Genomic DNA, 18,027 nt, shown 5'->3' with positions numbered 1-18,027 from the left:
TCGTGTCAAATACACGGCACCCCAGACAAGCCAGCCAATCACACCAATAGGGATTGTTGGGTGTTCAAGCAGGCCGGCAAGTTAATCGCTGAAAACAAGGACAAGGGGCCGCATAGCGATGACGAGGAAGAACCCCGTCAGCCGCACACCGGAGGACAGAAGAGGTTTCCCCCGCAAGTGCGGACGGTGAACATGATATACGCAACCCACATCCCCAAGAGGGAGCGGAAGCATGCGCTCAGGGATGTATATGCGTTGGAGCCAGTCGCCCCAAAGTTCAACCCATGGTCCTCCTATCCGATCACTTTCGACCGCAGGGACCATCCCACTAGTATCCATCATGGCGGATTCGCCACACTGGTTCTGGACCCAATCATTGACGGATTTCACCTCACTCGAGTCCTTATGGATGGCGGCAGCAGCCTGAACCTGCTTTATCAGGACACAGTGCGCAAAATGGGTATAGACCCCTCAAGGATCAAACCCACAAAGACGACCTTTAAAGGCGTCATTCCAGGCATAGAGGCCCACTACACAGGCTCAATTACACTGGAAGTGGTCTTCGGATCCCCGGATAACTTTCAAAGCGAAGAGTTAATCTTCGACATAGTCCCGTTCCGCAGTGGTTATCACGCACTGCTCGGACGAACCGCATTCGCTAGATTCAATGCGGTACCACATTATGCATACCTCAAGCTCAAGATGCCAGGACCTTGCGAAGTTATTACACCGCGGCCCTCGCAGCAGAAGCGCAAAGCAGCCTCTCAAGGCAATCTACCAGTTCGGCGTTTCAAAGCCCGGACACCTTCAAGCGCGCTCGGGGCAATCGGTAAATCGACCGCCTGGCGCGATCTGAGCTCGCGTAGCAATACGGCGGCCACCCCAATCCCAGCCCAACGGCGTTGTTCGTGCCGCGCGTACATAATTACGCATTAAAAATACCATGGGCACAGGTGGGGAGGCGGGGCACAACCACGGCACGCCCCAAAACGCGGCCTAAACCGCACCAGGGGCTTCCCGTTTCGTTATTTTTCTTTTTCTTTCAGGACTTCAATCTCTGGAAACACTGTCCGGCAGCTCTATTGCCGAACACATGATACAGCAACCAAGGAGGCCGACAACTACGGAATTTCCAGGTGGATTACAGATTTCATATAATTCCTCAGCTCGCCCTTGGAAGGGACATAGTCCTACTCTTTTGCTTATTACACAATCTGTATCACTCTGCTTTAATGCAATTCTTTAATATACAATGCATGACATTACGACTATTATCGCACTTTTGTTATATGTATACATATCTATGTGTTCATAAATGACGCCTAGCAACCGTACACTCTGGTACGGCCAATGCACCAGGGGCTTACATACCCACAATATGGTGTGAGAAGTCCGAACACTTTCACAAGTGCAGCACCCCGAACTTATAGCATTATATGCATCAGCTCTGAATCATGTCTTTGGTCAAATGTTGGGTTTGCCCGACTCCTATGTTTTGGTACCTTACATTCCACTCTATCGGCTAAGGTAGCGCTAGGAGAACTACTGCGATTGTGCCCCGGTTCTGCCGGGCTGAGCACCTCAGTAGAGAAAGCTAAAACTGACTGTCATGATAAGGCGAGAGACTGGTCGCTGTTCGGCGAGGTTTTTCGAGTCCCTAAAGACTTATGCCACTTAGGGCGAAGGGCCGGCTCTGTCCGGGCTACAGGCGTGTATCGCGCCCCGAATTCGGCCTTCCGAATACCAGGGGCTTAGCCGAAATTTGAAATTATAGAATTCTATGGCTAAGTGAGAGTGATAAAGCATTATTAGTCCGGTTGCCTTGTTCGTTGTGCTGAGCACCTCCCTCGAAGGACCCAAACATGGGAACAAGAGTGCTCAGGTTTATCCCGAACACCCCAGCACTCGTGGTATGGGGGCAGAAGCCAAGGACTCGCCATCTCTCAGATTGGATAAACAGCCAAACAGAAGGTAATATTTTAAATTCACACAAGCGTTGCATAGCGCATATGAAACAAGTTTTCATCACACAGGATACAAAACGAGCAAGTCTCATTCAAATATTACATTTTGTGAACACTCATCCGCGATAAGACGGGCGCTCGGCAGAACACCCTCATAGTACATCTCGGGGCGGCGGTGCTCCTTGCCCTCCGGCGGCCCCTCCTTGATAAGCTTCATGGCGTCCAGCTTGACCCACTGCGTTTTCACACGGGCGAAGGCCCGGCGTGCACCTTCAACGCAGACGGATCGCTTAACGACCTCCAGCCGTGGGCAGGCACCCACAAGCCGCCTCACCAGGCCGAAGAAGTTGTTCGGAAGGGCATCACCAGGCCACAACCGGACTATGAAGCCCTTCATGGCCTGATCGGCCGCCTTATGTAGCTCGGCCATCTGCTTAAGCTGGTCACTCATCGGCACCGGATGTTCGGCCTCAGCATACTGAGACCAAAACAGCTTCTCTGTCGAGCTTCCATCCTCGGCCTGGTAAAATTGTGCGGCATCGGACACACTGCGGGGCAAATCTGCGAATGCTCCGGAAGAGCTCCGGATTCGGGTAAGTAATCGATAAATTACTTTTACATGATTGCTTTGCATATAGAAAGCCTTACCCGCCACTATCTTCTTCATCGCGTCGATCTCCTGAAGGGCCTTCTGGGCCTCGGCCTTGGCACTCTTTGCGCTCTCACGGGCCACGGCAAGCTCAGACTCTCGCGTCTTTAAGTCAAGCTCCAACGCCTCGTGCTTCGTCACGAGAACCTGGAGCTCTTGCTGCACCTCGCCAACCCGAGCCTCATGCCTCTCTCGCTCGGTGCGCTCCTGGGCCGCCTTCTCTTCGGCCTTGGACAGCGCTTGCTTCAGGGTCGCCACCTCGGTCGTGGCCCCTGGCAAACATACAATGATCCTGTCATTTAGCAATCGCGTCCTTTTTCTCATCTATAGACGGGGTATTACTTACCCTTGTTCTCCTCGAGCTGCCTCTTAGCAAGGCCGAGCTCTTTTTGGGACCCCTCGAGGGCCTCCTTCAGTACGGCGACCTCCGCAGTCAGTGCGGCGGACGCCAGCAGCGAAGCCTGCATATGCATATTGACATACTTATATTAGACTCCTGCGATGTTATTTTACCCTCTGTTCGGCTTTTCTTTGAGAACTCCGAACAAAGCATCAGGGGCTACTGTCTATGCGGTAATATTTCTACTACATTTTAAAACACTTACCTCGGAGCCTGTTAGAAGGCTAGTACAAGCTTCAGTCAATCCGCTCTTGGCGGACTGAACCTTCTGGATCACCACACTCATGATAGTGCGGTGCTCCTCCTCGATGGAAGCGCTGCGAAGCGCTTCCAACGTAGTGTCCGGCGCCTCTGGATGGACAGAGGTCACCGGCACAGGCGTCTCACCCTCCTTAGAAGGGGACCACCTACCCGAGCTCGGAGCCGTTAGAGGGTCCGGCGCGGTGTTCGGCTGAGGGCCGAACTTGGAGCTCTCGGGGACCCTGTCCCCTCGGCTCCCGGAGTCCGGAAGGTCGCCTTGCGGCGCCTCCGAGACTGTCCCCCTCGATCCGGTGCCTCTGGAGACAGCACCTCGGTGTCGTCGGCTGGATGAGGGGAGGTGGCCGTCGGGACTGGATCGCTATCCATGTCCGACGCACCCAGGGAGTCGTCCAAGGATACCTCGATATTGGCTCGGGGCGGCCTACACAATTGAGTTCGGCGTTAGGGAAAGCGACGCGACAAAGGAATCCTATGGGTTACTTTGGTATCCGAACACTTATGATCTCCCCTGGGGCTTGCCCCTGGGCAACCACTCGTCTTCACTTTCGTCGGCGGTGGTAGAGCTGTCCGGAAGGAGCGTCCTTCCCTTCTTGGACCCTTCGGCCTCCCCAGTTGGGACGGCCTTCCTTTTCTTGTCTCCCCTAGTCGGTGGGGGAGCCTCTTCTTCCTCTTCATCGGACGGTGAGTCCGACGACGCCTGGCGTCAGGAACTCTTTCGAGCTCCCTTGGCCTTCTTGGTCTTCTCCGGCACCTTATAAGGGGCCGGAGTCAGCATCTTCGTCAGAAGAGCGTCTGCGGGGCCTTCGGGCAAGGGAGCCGGACAGTCGATCTGTCCGGCCATCTTCTGCCAGTCCTGTTAACGGCACGAGAGTTTAGACCCCGCACAGAGCCAATATATATATAAAACAAATATCCTGTAAGAGGTAAAACAACTTACGGCACTGGTGTGGCGCTTCGCACTGAATACGCGATCCTCAGTAATGGGGGGAGGGACCGCGGCGCCCTTGAACAGCACCCTCCAGGCATCTTCATGAGTCGTGTCGAAGAGCCTGTTCAGAGTGCGGTACAGCGCCGGATTGAATTCCCACAAGGTAAACTCCCGTTGTTGGCACGGGAGTATCCGGCGAACGAGCATAACCTGGACTATGTTGACAAGCTTGAGCTTCTTATCCACCATGTTCTGAATACATGTCTGGAGTCCGGTCAGCTCTTTTGAATTACCCCAGGACAGGCCCTTTTCTTTCCAGGAGGTGAGCCGCATGGGGATGCCAGATCGGAACTCGGGGGCCGCTACCCATGCGGGGTCACGCGGCTCGTTGATATAGAACCACCCCGATTGCCACCCCTTTATGGTGTCCACGAAGGTGCCCTCGAGCCATGTGATGTTGGGCATCTTGCCCACCATGGCGCCTCCGCACTCCGCCTGGCGGCCGCTCACTACCTTCGTCTTAACATTGAAGGTCTTCAGCCATAAGCCAAAGTGGGGCCTGATGCGGAGGAAGGCCTCGCACACGACGATAAACGCCGAGATGTTGAGGATGAAGTTTGGGGCTAGATCATGGAAAACCAGGCCGTAATAAAACATGAGCCCCCGGACGAAGGGATGGAGAGGGAATCCTAGTCCACGGAGGAAATGGGTGAGGAATACCACCCTCTCATGGGGCTCGGGGGTGGGGATGAGCTGTCCCTCATCTGGGAGCCGGTGCGCGATGTCGTCGTGCAGGTATCCGGCTCTCCTTTGTTTCTTGATGTCTCCCTCCGTGACGGAGGATACCATCCACTTGCCTCCCGCTCCGGACATGGTTGGAGAAGTTTGAGATGGAAGTGAGGACTTGGGCGCTAGAGCTCGAGTATGCGGGAGCGGATGAGCAGAGGAGGAAGAAGGCGTGGATAGAAAGGTGAATCCTTATCCTTTATATGGGTGGACAAAATTAAACGTCCCCACTTGCCTAGTAAAACTCGCTTATCCCCCAAGCGCCACGATTGATGGCGCGGTTGGGTTACCCACGCCCGTATTGATGAGAATCCCGTAATAGGGGCACACGATCTCTGCTTTGACAAGACGTGTCGAAAAACTGCCTCGCGTTATGTGCGGGGCTGGTTAAAAGAAACGGTTCGAATAATCACCGGGCCATGACGTAACGTCATGTTGCCAAAGCAAGCTAGCGGATTAGATCTGCGAAAGCATTATTCTCTACGGTGAAATGTGGGACTTATTTTGCAGGGTCGGACACTATCCTCGTATTCAAATTCTTCTGTGATGTATTCGGAGAAGGAACCCGCCTTGCAATGCCGAAGACAACTGCGCGTCGGACTCATCGTCATTGAAGCCTGGTTCAGGGGCTACTGTGGGAGTCCTAGAATAGGGGCTCTCCGGACAACCGGACTATCTCCATTGGCCGGACTGTTAGACTATGAAGATATAAGATTGAAGACTTCGTCTCGTGTCCGGATGGGACTCTACTTGGCGTGGAAGGCAAGCTAGGCAATACGTATATGGATATCTCCTCCTTTGTAACCGACCTTGTGTAACCCTAACCCTCTCCAGTTTCTATATAAACCGGAGGGTTTTAGTCCGTAGGACAACAATCACAACATACAATCATACCGTAGGCTAGCTTCTAGGGTTTAGATTCTCTGATCTCGTGGTAGATCTACTCTTGTAACACCCATATCTTCAATATTAATCAAGCAGGACGTAGGGTTTTACTTCCATCAAGAGGGCCCGATCCTGGGTAAAACTTCGTGTCCCTTTCCTCCTGTTACCATCCGGCCTAGACGCACAGTTCGGGACCCCCTACCCGAGATCCGCCGGTTTTGACACCGACATGCGCCGATCATGGAGTTCACCTCCGCGGATATCTTTCAGCACTCACCTTTCGGTGACGTGCTAAATTCATTAAGGTCTCTCTCCTTGTGAGGAGAACCTTGGCCGAACTATGTCCGGCTAGAATGGTATGCGAACGACGAAGAAATTCGCTCCCCACCCACCACCCACTTAGTAGCCACTGTCGATGATTTAACCGACATGCTCGACTTCGACTCCGAAGATATCGACGGTATGGACGACGATGCAGGAGACGAACAGGAACCACCGCCCATAGGGCGCTGGACCGCCACCTCATCATATGATATATACATGATGGACACCCCCAAAGAAGGCAATGGTGACGAGTCAGCGGAGGATGACCCCTCCAAGAAGCAACCCAAGCGCCGGCGTCAGCGGCGCCGCTCTAAATCCCGCCATAGCAAAAGTAGTGATACTGGCACAAGAGACAATAACACTCCGGATAGTGCCGAAGACAACAATCCCCTCCAACACGATTTAGAGCGGGAGGGTGAACAAGCTAGCCCTCCAGAGCGGGCAGCAGATGGAGAATCGGAGGAGGACAATTACATGCCTCTCTCCGAAGATGAGGCGAGCCTCGGCGACGAAGAATTAATCATGCCTGAGGATCCCGTCGAGCAGGAGCGCTTCAAGCGCCAGCTTACAGCCACAACAAATAGCTTGAAGAAAAAGGAACAACAACTTCGAGCTGATCAAGATTTGCTAGCAAACAGATGGACCAAAGTCCTTGCGGCCGAGGAATACGAACTCGAGCGCCCAACCAAGAGTTATCCAAAGCGCAGGTTGCTACCTCACCTCGAGGAGGAAGCATTGAAACCCACATCACCAATGTATGATGCGGCTGACGGGCCACCTCGTGGCCGAGACAGAGAGGCATTTCAGCCCGAAGTCCAGCCCGCACCCCGCAGCCTATCAAACAAAAATACTAAGGCCCGGGGCAACACGCGGGACCTGCGAGACGTATTGGAAAACAAGGCAAAATATTCAAGACCGATCTATGGATCACGGGGGCGCGCACCAACACGCGACGATGACCGTCACGCCGGATACACTAAAAGTAAATCCGGCCGGGCCGAATACAGCAGACAAGACTCATATGAACCGCGTCGTGATATAGCCCGGCATAGAGGCGCCGCACACCCCCTATGCTTCACTGATGAAGTTATGGATCATGAATTCCTGGAGGGTTTTAAACCCGTAAATATCGAATCGTATGATGGTACAACAGATCCCGCTGTATGGATTGAGGATTTCCTCCTCCACATCCACATGGTTCACGGTGATGATCTGCATGCCATCAAGTACCTCCCACTAAAACTTAAAGGACCAGCTGGGCATTGGCTGAATAGCTTGCCAGTAGACTCCGTCGGCAGTTGGGAGGATTTGGAAGATGCATTCCTTGACAACTTCCAGGGCACTTATATTCGACCACCAGATGCTGATGACTTGAGCCATATAACTCAGCAGCCAGGGGAATCGGCCAGGCAATTCTGGACACGGTTCCTAACTAAGAAAAACCAAATTGTCGACTGTCCGGACGCAGAGGCCTTAGCGGCATTCAAGCATAGCATCCGTGATGAGTGGCTCGCCTGGCACCTCGACCAGGAGAAGCCGCAGTCTATGACAGCCCTCACGACACTCATGACCCGCTTTTGCATGGGCGAGGATAGCTGGCTGGCTCACAACAACAACACATCAAGGAATCCGGGCACTTCGGATACTAAAGATGTCGATGGCAGACCACGTCGTAACAGACACAAGCGCCGCAACAACGGCGATAACATCGATGATACGGCAATCAATGCCGGATTCAGAGGCTCTAGATCCGGTCAGCGGAAAAATCCATTCAAAAGAAGTACTCTGGGCCCGTCCAGTTTTGATCGCATACTCGATCGCTCGTGTCAAATCCACGTCACCCTCGATAAGCCAGACAGTCACACCAACAGAGAATGCTGGGTGTTCAAGCAGGCCGACAAGTTGAATGCTGAAAACAAGGACAAGGGGCTGCATAGTGATGACGAGGAGGAGCCCCGGCCGCCGAACACAGGAGGACAAAGAGGTTCCTCCCACAAGTGAAGACGGTGAACATGATATACGCAACCCACATTCCCAAGAGGGAATGGAAGCGTGCACTAAGGGACGTCTATGCGATGGAGCCCGTCGCCCCAAAGTTCAACCCATGGTCCTCTTGTCCGATCACCTTCGATCGCAGGGACCACCCCACTAGTATCCGTCATGGCGGATCCGCCGCATTTGTCCTAGACCCCATCATCGACAGATTTCACCTAAATTGAGTCCTTATGAATGGCGGCAGCAGCCTGAACCTGCTCTATCAGAATACATTGCGCAAAATGGGTATAGATCCCTCGAGGATCAAACCCACCAAAACCACCTTTAAGGGCGTCATCCCAGGTGTAGAGGCCCGTTGCACGGGCTCAATCACACTGGAAGTGGTCTTCGGATCTTCAGACAACTTCCGAAGCGAGGAGTTAATCTTCGATATCGTCCCGTTCCGCGGTGGCTATCACTCATTGTCGGGCGAACCGCATTTGCAAAATTCAATGCGCTACCGCATTATGCATACCTCAAGCTCAAGATGCCAGGACCTAGGGGGGTCATAACAGTCAATGGAAACACAGAACGCTCGCTCCGCACCGAAGAGCACGCTGCGGCCCTCGCAGCAGAAGCACAAAGCAGCCTTTTAAGGCAAACCGCCAATTCAGCGATACAACCCCCGGACACCGTCAAGCGAGTCCGGAGTAACCTGCAACAGGATCGCCTGGCACGTTCAGAGCTCGCCTAGCAATTCGGCCCCCGTCCCAGTCCCAGTCGAGCGACGAAATCCGTGCCGCGCGTACATAATTACGCACTGAAAATACCATGGGCATAGGCGGGGGCACGATCAGGGCACGTCCTGCAATGCGGCTTAACCGCCCTAGGGGCTGCATACCTTCACCATTTTTTCTCTTTCAGGACCTTACTCTCTGGAAGCCCTTTCCAGCAGTATGATTGCCGGACACATTACGGAAAGGAACAACCAAGGAGGCAAGAAGCTAAGACGTACAAGGGAACCCCCATGTGGTCTCTAATAACAATCAATGTACCCGCTTTTTACTACCCATATGCAGCTTGCCCTTGGATAGGACATGTCAAATAGTCCTATTTTTTGCTTATTGCACTACTTGTATCAGTACACTTTGACGTATTATTTACATAACAATGCATAGCATTAGTCTATTATTGCATTATCCATCCCTTTTTTCTTATATGTTCATTTACGACAACTTGCACCCGTACATTCTAGTACGGTCAGTACGTCGGGGCTTTCGTTTACCCCATAATACGGCGTGAGAAGTCCGAACACTTTCGACAGTGCGGCACCCCGAACTTATAGCATTATATGCATCAGCTCCGAATCATGTCTTGGGTCAATAGTTGGGTTTGCCCGGCTCCCATGTTTTGGTACCTTACGTTCCGCTATATCGGCTAAGGTAGCGCTGGGAGACTACTGCGATTGTGTCCCGGTTCTTCCGGACGAGCACCTCAGTAGAGAAAGCCGAAAACTGACTGTCATGATAAGGCGGGGGCTGGTAGCTGTTCGAGAGGTCTCAAGTCCTTGAAGACTTTTGCCGCTTCAGGCGAGGAGTCGGCCTTGCCCGACTTAGGCGTATATAGCGCCCCAAATTCGGCCTTCTGAATACCAGGGGCTTCGCCAAAATTTAAAATTGTAGACTTCTATGGCTAAGTGAGAGTAATAAAGCCTTATAGTCTGATTGCCTTGTTCGTTGTGCTAAACACCTCCCTCAAAGGACCCAAAATTGGGATAAAGAGTGCTCAGATTTATCCCGAACACCCCAGTACTAGTTACATGGGGGCAGAAGCCGACGACTGGCCAACTCTCAGAATTTATAAACGGCCGCACAGAAGGTAATATTTTAAATTCAAAAAGCGTTGCATAGCGCAAATGAACTCGTTTCACATTACAAGATCACATAAGCATGTTCATTCAAAAATTACATCTCTAGCACATTCCTCCGCCACAAGGTGGGAACCCTTTAGGACACTGTCATAATACATTTTGGGGGCAGCGATGCTCCTTACCCTCCAGCGGCCCCTCCTTCACCAGCTTTACGACGTCCAGCTTCGCCCAGTGCACCTTCGCTCGGGCAAAAGCCCTGCGCGCACCCTCGATGCAGACGGACCGCTTTATGACTTCAAGCCGTGGGCAAGCATCCACAAGCCGCCTCACCAGACCGAAGTAGCTACTAGGCAGGGGATCGCCAGGCCACATTAGGACTATAAGACCCTTCATGGCCTGTTCGGCCGCCTTGTGAAGCTCGACCAGTTGCTTCAGCTGGTCGCTCAGGGGCATTGGGTGTTCGGTCCCAGTATACTGAGACCAGAACAACTTTTCCGTCGAGCTCCCCTCCTCAGCTCGGTAAAACTCCGCGACATCCAGTACACTGCGGGGAAGATCTGTGAACGCTCTTGGAGAGCTCCGAATTCGGGTAAGTAAAAGGAAAGTTTCCTTCACATGCTTGCTCTGCATAATGAATGCCTTACCCGCTGCTATCTTCTTCACCGCATCAATCTCCTGGAGGGCCTTGTGGGCTTCAGCCTTGGTGCTCCGTGCGCTTTCGAGCGCCTTCGCAAGCTCGGACTCTTGCGTCTTAAAGTCAAGCTCCAAGGACTCGTGTTTTTTGGCGAGAGCCTCGAGCTCTTGCTGCACCTCGCCTACCCGGGATTCTTGCTTTTCCCGCTCAATGCACTCCTTGGCCACTTTGTCTTCAGCCTCGGACATCACCTTCTTCAGGGTTGCCACCTCGGTCGTGGCCCCTAGCAAATTCATGATGATCCTATTACTTTACAACCGAATTTCTTTTTAATATAGACAAGGTATTGCTTACCTTTGATCTCCTCGAGCCGCCTCTTGGTAAGACCGAGCTCTTCCTCGGACCGCTCAAGGTCCTGCTTCAGTGCAGCGACCTCCGCAGTACGTGCGGCAGCGGGCAACAGTGAAGCCTGCATATGCACATAGACATATTCTGATTAGACTCCTGAGTAATTATTTGATCCTCTATTCGGCCTTTCTTCGCGAATGCCAAACAGAGCATCAGAGGCTACTGTCTATACGGTAATATTTTCCTATATTTTTTGCTTACCTGAAAGCCTGTTAGGAGGCTGGCACAAGCTTCAGTTAGTCCGTTTTTGGCGGACTAAACTTTCTTGATCACCGCACTCATGATAGTGCGGTGCTCTTCGTCGATGGAAGCGCCGCGAAGCGCTTCCAGCAAGTTGTCCGGTGCCTCTGGATGGACAGAGGCCACCGGCACGGGCGGCTTGCCCCTCTTAACAGGGGATCGCCTGCCGGAGTCCGGAACCACCGAAGGTTTCGGCGCAGTGTTCGGCTGGAGACCGAACTTGGAGCCCGTGGGAGTCCTGCTCCCTTTGCGACCAGGGTCCGGAAGGTCGCCTCGAGGTGCCCCCAGGACTACCTCCCCTCGGCTCGGTGCCTTTTGAGACAACACCTCGACGTTGCCATAGGGCAAGGGGTGGAGGCGGTCGGAAGTGAATTGCTATTCATATCCGACGAGTCCAAAGAACTGTCCGACGAAGATACGTCGAGACGGGCTCGGGACGGACTGCATAATCATATTCAGCGTAAGGAGAAGCAGTGCAATAAAATATACCATGAATTACCATGGTGTCCGGATAATTACGACTTCGCCAGGGGCTTGTCCCTGGGTAACCACTCGTCGCCGCTGTAGGTGGCCGTTGTTGGGGAACGTAGTAATTTCAAAAAAATTCTACGCACACGCAAGATAATGGTGATGCATAGCAACGAGAGGGGAGAGTGTTGTCCACGTACCCTCGTAGACCGTAAGCGGAAGCGTTAGCACAACGCGGTTGATGTAGTCGTACGTCTTCACGATCCAACCGATCAAGTACCGAACGTACGGCACCTCCGGGTTCAGCACACGTTCAGCCCGATGATGTCCCTCGAACTCCGATCCAGCCGAGTGTTGAGGGAGAGTTTTGTCAGCACGACGGCGTGGTGACGATGTTGATGTTCTACCGACGCAGGGCTTCGCCTAAGCACCGCTACAGTATTATCGAGGTGGACTATGGTGGAGGGGGGCACCGCACACGGCTAAGAGACGATCAACTTGATCAACTTGTGTGTCTAGAGGTGCCCCCTGCCCCTGTATATAAAGGAGCAAGGGGGGAGGCGGCCGGCCTAGGAGGAGGGCGCGCCAAGGGGGGAGTCCTACTCCCACCGGGAGTAGGACTCCTCCTTCCCTTGCTGGAGTAGGAGAGAAGGAAAGAGGGGGAGAGGAACAAGGAAAAGGGGGCTGCACGCCTTGTCCAATTCGGACCAGAGGGGGGGCGCCTCCTTCCTTTTGGCCTCTCTCCTCTATTCCCGTATGGCCCAATAAGGCCCATATACTCCCCGGCGAATTCCCGTAACTCTCCGGTACTCCGAAAAGTACCCGAATCACTCGGAACCTTTCCGATGTCCGAATATAGTCATCCAATATATCGATCTTTACGTCTCGACCATTTCGAGACTCCTCGTCATGTCCCCGATCTCATCCGGGACTCCGAACTCCTTCGGTACATCAAAACTCATAAACTCATAATATAACTGTCATCGAAACCTTAAGCGTGCGGACCCTACGGGTTCGAGAACAATGTAGACATGACCAAGACACGTCTCCGGTCAATAAACAATAGCGGAACCTGGATGCTCATATTGGCTCCCACATATTCTACGAAGATCTTTATCGGTCAAACCGCATAACAACATACGTTGTTGCCTTTGTCATCGGTATGTTACTTGCCCGAGATTCGATCGTCGGTATCTCAATACCTAGTTCAATCTCGTTACCGACAAGTCTCTTTACTCGTTCCATAATACATCATCCCGCAACTAACTCATTAGTTGCAATGCTTTCAAGGCTTATAGTGATGTGCATTACCGAGTGGGCCCAAAGATACCTCTCCGATAATCGGAGTGACAAATCCTAATCTCGAAATACGCCAACCCAACAAGTACCTTCGGAGACACCTGCAGAGCACCTTTATAATCACCCAGTTACGTTGTGACGTTTGGTGGCACACAAAGTGTTCCTCCGGTAAACAGGAGTTGCACAATCTCATAGTCATAGGAACATGTATAAGTCATGAAGAAAGCAATAGCAACAAACTAAACGATCAAGTGCTAAGCTAACGAAATGGGTCAAGTCAATCACATCATTCTCCTAATGATGTGATCCCGTTAATCAAATGAAAACTCATTGATCAACGAGCTAGTCAAGTAGAGGCATACTAGTGACACTCTATTTGTCTATGTATTAACACATGTATTATGTTTCCGGTTAATACAATTCTAGCATGAATAATAAACATTTATCATAATATAAGGAAATAAATAATAACTTTATTATTGCCTCTAGGGCATATTTCCTTCAGTATCCCACTTGCACTAGAGTCAATAATCTAGTTCACATCGCCATGTGATTTAATACCAATAGTTCACATCACCATGTGATTAACACCCATAGAGTACTAAGGTGTGATCATGTTTTGCTTGTGAGAGAAGTTTAGTCAACGGGTCTGCCACATTCAGATCCGTACGTATTTTGCAAATTTCTATGTCAACAATGCTCTGCACGGAGCTACTCTAGCTAATTGCTCCCACTTCCAATATGTATCCAGATTGAGACTTAGAGTCATCTGGATCAGTGTCAAAACTTGCATCGACGTAACCCTTTACGACGAACCTTTTGTCACCTCCATAATCGATAGACATATCCCTAATCCACTAAGGATAATTTTGACCAATGTCCAGTGATCTACTCCTAGATCACTATTGTACTCCCTTGCCAAACTCAGGGCAGGGTATACAATAGGTCTGGTACACAGCATGGCATACTTTATAGAACCTATGGCTGAGGCATAGGGAATGACTTTCATTCTCTCTCTATCTTCTGCCGTGGTCGGGTTTTGAGTCTTACTCAACTTCACACCTTGTAACACAGGCAAGAACTCCTTTTTGACTGTTCCATTTTGAACTACTTCAAAATCTTGTCAAGGTATGTACTCATTGAAAAACTTATCAAGCATCTTGATCTATCTCTATAGATCCTGATGCTCAATATGTAAGCAGTTTCATCGAGGTCTTTCTTTGAAAAACTCCTTTCAAACATTCCTTTATGCTTTGCAGAATAATTCTACATTATCTCCGATCAACAATATGTCATTCACATATACTTATCAGAAATGCTGTAGTGTCCCACTCACTTTCTTGTAAATACAGGCTTCACCACAAGTCTGTATAAAACTATATGCTTTGATCAACTTATCAAAGCGTATATTCCAACTCTGAGATGCTTGCACCAGTCCATAGATGGATCGCTGGAGCTTGCATATTTTGTTAGTACCTTTAGGATTGACAAAACCTTCTAGTTGCATCATATACAACTCTTCTTTAATAAATCCATTAAGGAATGCAGTTTTGTTTATCCATTTGCCAGATTTCATAAAATGCGGCAATTTCTAACATGATTCGGACAGACTTAAGCATAGATATGAGTGAGAAACTCTCATCGTAGTCAACACCTTGAACTTGTCTAAAACCTTTTTGCGACAATTCTAGCTTTCTAGATAGTAACACTACTATCAATGTCCGTCTTCCTCTTGAAAATCCATTTAATCTCAATGGCTCGCCGATCAATGGGCAAGTCAATCAAAGTCCATACTTTGTTCTTATATATATATGGATCCCATCTCAGATTTCATGGCCTTAAACCATTTTGCGGAATCTGGGCTCATCATCGCCTCCTCATAGTTCGTAGGTTCGTCATGGTCAAGTAACATGACCTCCAGAACAGGATTACTGTACCATTCTGGTGTGGATCTCACTCTAGTTGATCTACGAAGTTCTATAGTAACTTGATTTGAAGTTTCATGATCATCATCATTAACTTCCTCTCTTGTTGGTGTAGACATCACTGGAACTGATTTCTGTGATGAACTATTTTCCAATTCGGGAGAAGGTACAGTTACCTTATCAAGTTCCACTTTCCTCCCACTCACTTCTTTCGAGAGAAACTCCTTCTCTAGAAAGGATCCATTCTCAGCAACGAATGTCTTGCCTTCGGATCTGTGATATAAGGTGTACCCAACACTTTCTTTTGGGTATCCTATGAAGATTTACTTCTCCGATTTGGGTTCGAGCTTATCATGTTGAAACTTTTTCACATAAGCATCGCAGTCGCAAACTTTAAGAAATGACAGCCTAGGTTTCTTGCCAAACCATAGTTCATACAATGTCGTCTCAACGGATTTAGATGGTGCCCTATTTAACGTGAATGCAGTTGTCTCTAATGCATAACCCCAAAACGATAGTGGTAGATCGGTAAGAGACATCATAGATTGCATCATATCTAATAAAGTACGGTTATGACGGTCGGACACACCATTACACTGTGGTGTTCCAGATGGCGTGAGTAGTGAAACTATTTCACATTGTTTTAACTGAAGGCCAAACTCTTAACTCAAATATTTTACCTCTGCGATCATATCGTAGAAACTTTTATTTTCTTGTTACGATGATTCTCCACTTCACTCTGAAATTCTTTGAACTTTTCAAATGTTTCAGATTTGTGTTTCATTAAGTAGATATACCCATATCTGCTCAAATCATCTGTGAAGATCAGAAAATAATGATGCCTGCCGCGAGCCTCAATATTCATCGGACCACATACATCAGTATGTATGATTTCCAACAAATCTGTTGCTCGCTCCATTGTTCCGGAGAATGGAGTCTTAGTCATCTTGCCCATGAGGCATGGTTCGCAAGCATCAACTGATTCATAATCAAGTGATTCCAAAAGCCCATTAGCATGGATTTTCTTCATGCACTTTACACCAGTATGACCTAAACGGCAGTGCCACAAATAAGTTGCAATATCATTATTAACTTTGCATCTTTTGGCTTCAATATTATGAAAATGTGTATCACCACGATCGAGATCCAACAAACCATTTTCATTGGGTGTATGACCATAGAAGGTTTTATTCATGTAAACAGAACAACAATTATTCTCTAACTTACATGAATAACTGTATTGCAATAAACATGATCCAATCATATTTATGCTCAACGCAAACACCAAATAACATTTATTTAGGTTCAACACTAATCCCGAAAGTATAGGGAGTGTGCGATGATGATCATATCAATCTTGGAACCACTTCCAACACACATTGTCACTTCACCCTTAACTAGTCTCTGTTTATTTTGCAACTCCCATTTCGAATTACTACTCTTAGCAACTGAACCAGTATCAAATACCGAGGGGTTGCTATAAACACTAGTAAAGTACACATCAATAACATGTATATCAAATATAGCTTTGTTCACTTTGCCACCCGTCTTATCCACCAAATACTTGTGGTAGTTCCGCTTCTAGTGACCAGTCCCTTTGCAGTAGAAGCACTTAGTCTCAGGCTTAGGTCCAGACTTGGGTTTCTTCACTTGAGCAGCAACTTGTTTGCCGTTCTTCTTGAAGTTCCCCTTCTTCCCTTTGCCCTTTCTCTTGAAAGTAGTGGTCTTGTCAACCATCAACACTTGATGTTTTTCTTGATTTCTACCTTCGCCGATTTTTGCATCACGAAGAGCTTGGGAATCGTTTCCGTTATCCCTTGCATATTATAGTTCATCACGAAGTTCTACTAACTTGGTGATGGTGACTAAAGAATTCTATCAATCACTATTTTATCTGGAAGATTAACTCCCACTTGATTCAAGCGATTGTAGTACCCAGACAATCTGAGCACATGCTCACTTCTTGAGCTATTCTCCTCCATCTTTTAGCTATAGAACTTGTTGGAGACTTCATATCTCTCAACTCGGGTATTTACTTGAAATATAAACTTCAACTCCTGGAACATCTCATATGGTCCATGACATTCAAAACGTTTTTGAAGTCCCGATTCTAAGCTGTTTAAGCATGGTGCACTAAACTATCAAGTAGTCATCATATTGAGCTAGCCAAACATTCATAACGTCTGTATCTGCTCCTGCAATAGTTCGGTCACCTAGCGGTGCATCAAGGACATAATTCTTCTGTGCAGCAATGAGGATAAACCTCAGACGGATCCAATCCGCATCATTGCTACTAACATCTTTCAACTTAGTTTACTCTAGGAACATATAAAAATTAAACAGGGAGCAACATCGCGAGCTATTGATCTACAACATAGATATGCTAATACTACCAGGACTAAGTTCATGATAAATTAAAATTCAATTAATCATATTACTTAAGAACTCCCACTTAGATAGACATCCCTCTAATCATCTAAGTGATCACGTGATCCAAATCAACTAAACCATAACCGATCATCACGTGAAATGGAGTAGCTTTCAATGGTGAACATCACTATGTTGATCATATCTACTATATGATTCACGCTCGACCTTTCGGTCTCAGTGTTCCGAGGCCATATCTGCATATGCTAGGCTCGTCAAGTTTAACCTGAGTATTCTGCGTGTGCAAAAACTGGCTTGCACCTGTTGTAGATGGACGTAGAGCTTATCACACCCGATCATCACGTGGTGTCTAGGCACGACGAACTTTGGCAATGGTGCATACTCAGGGAGAACACTTTTTCTTGAAATTTAGTGAGAGATCATCTTATAATTCTACCGTCAATCAAAGCAATATAAGATGCATAAAAGATAAACATCACATGCAATCAATATAAGTGATATGATATGGCCATCATCATCTTGTGCTTGTGATCTCCATCTCCAAAGCACTGTCATGATCACCATCGTCACCGGCGCGACACCTTGATCTTCATCGTAGCATCGTTGTCATCTCGCCAATCTTGT

The sequence above is a fragment of the Triticum urartu genome, chromosome 2 (assembly GCF_003073215.2).
Source record: "Triticum urartu cultivar G1812 chromosome 2, Tu2.1, whole genome shotgun sequence".
Classification (NCBI taxonomy): Eukaryota; Viridiplantae; Streptophyta; class Magnoliopsida; order Poales; family Poaceae; genus Triticum; species Triticum urartu.
This window is presented reverse-complemented; position numbering follows the sequence as displayed.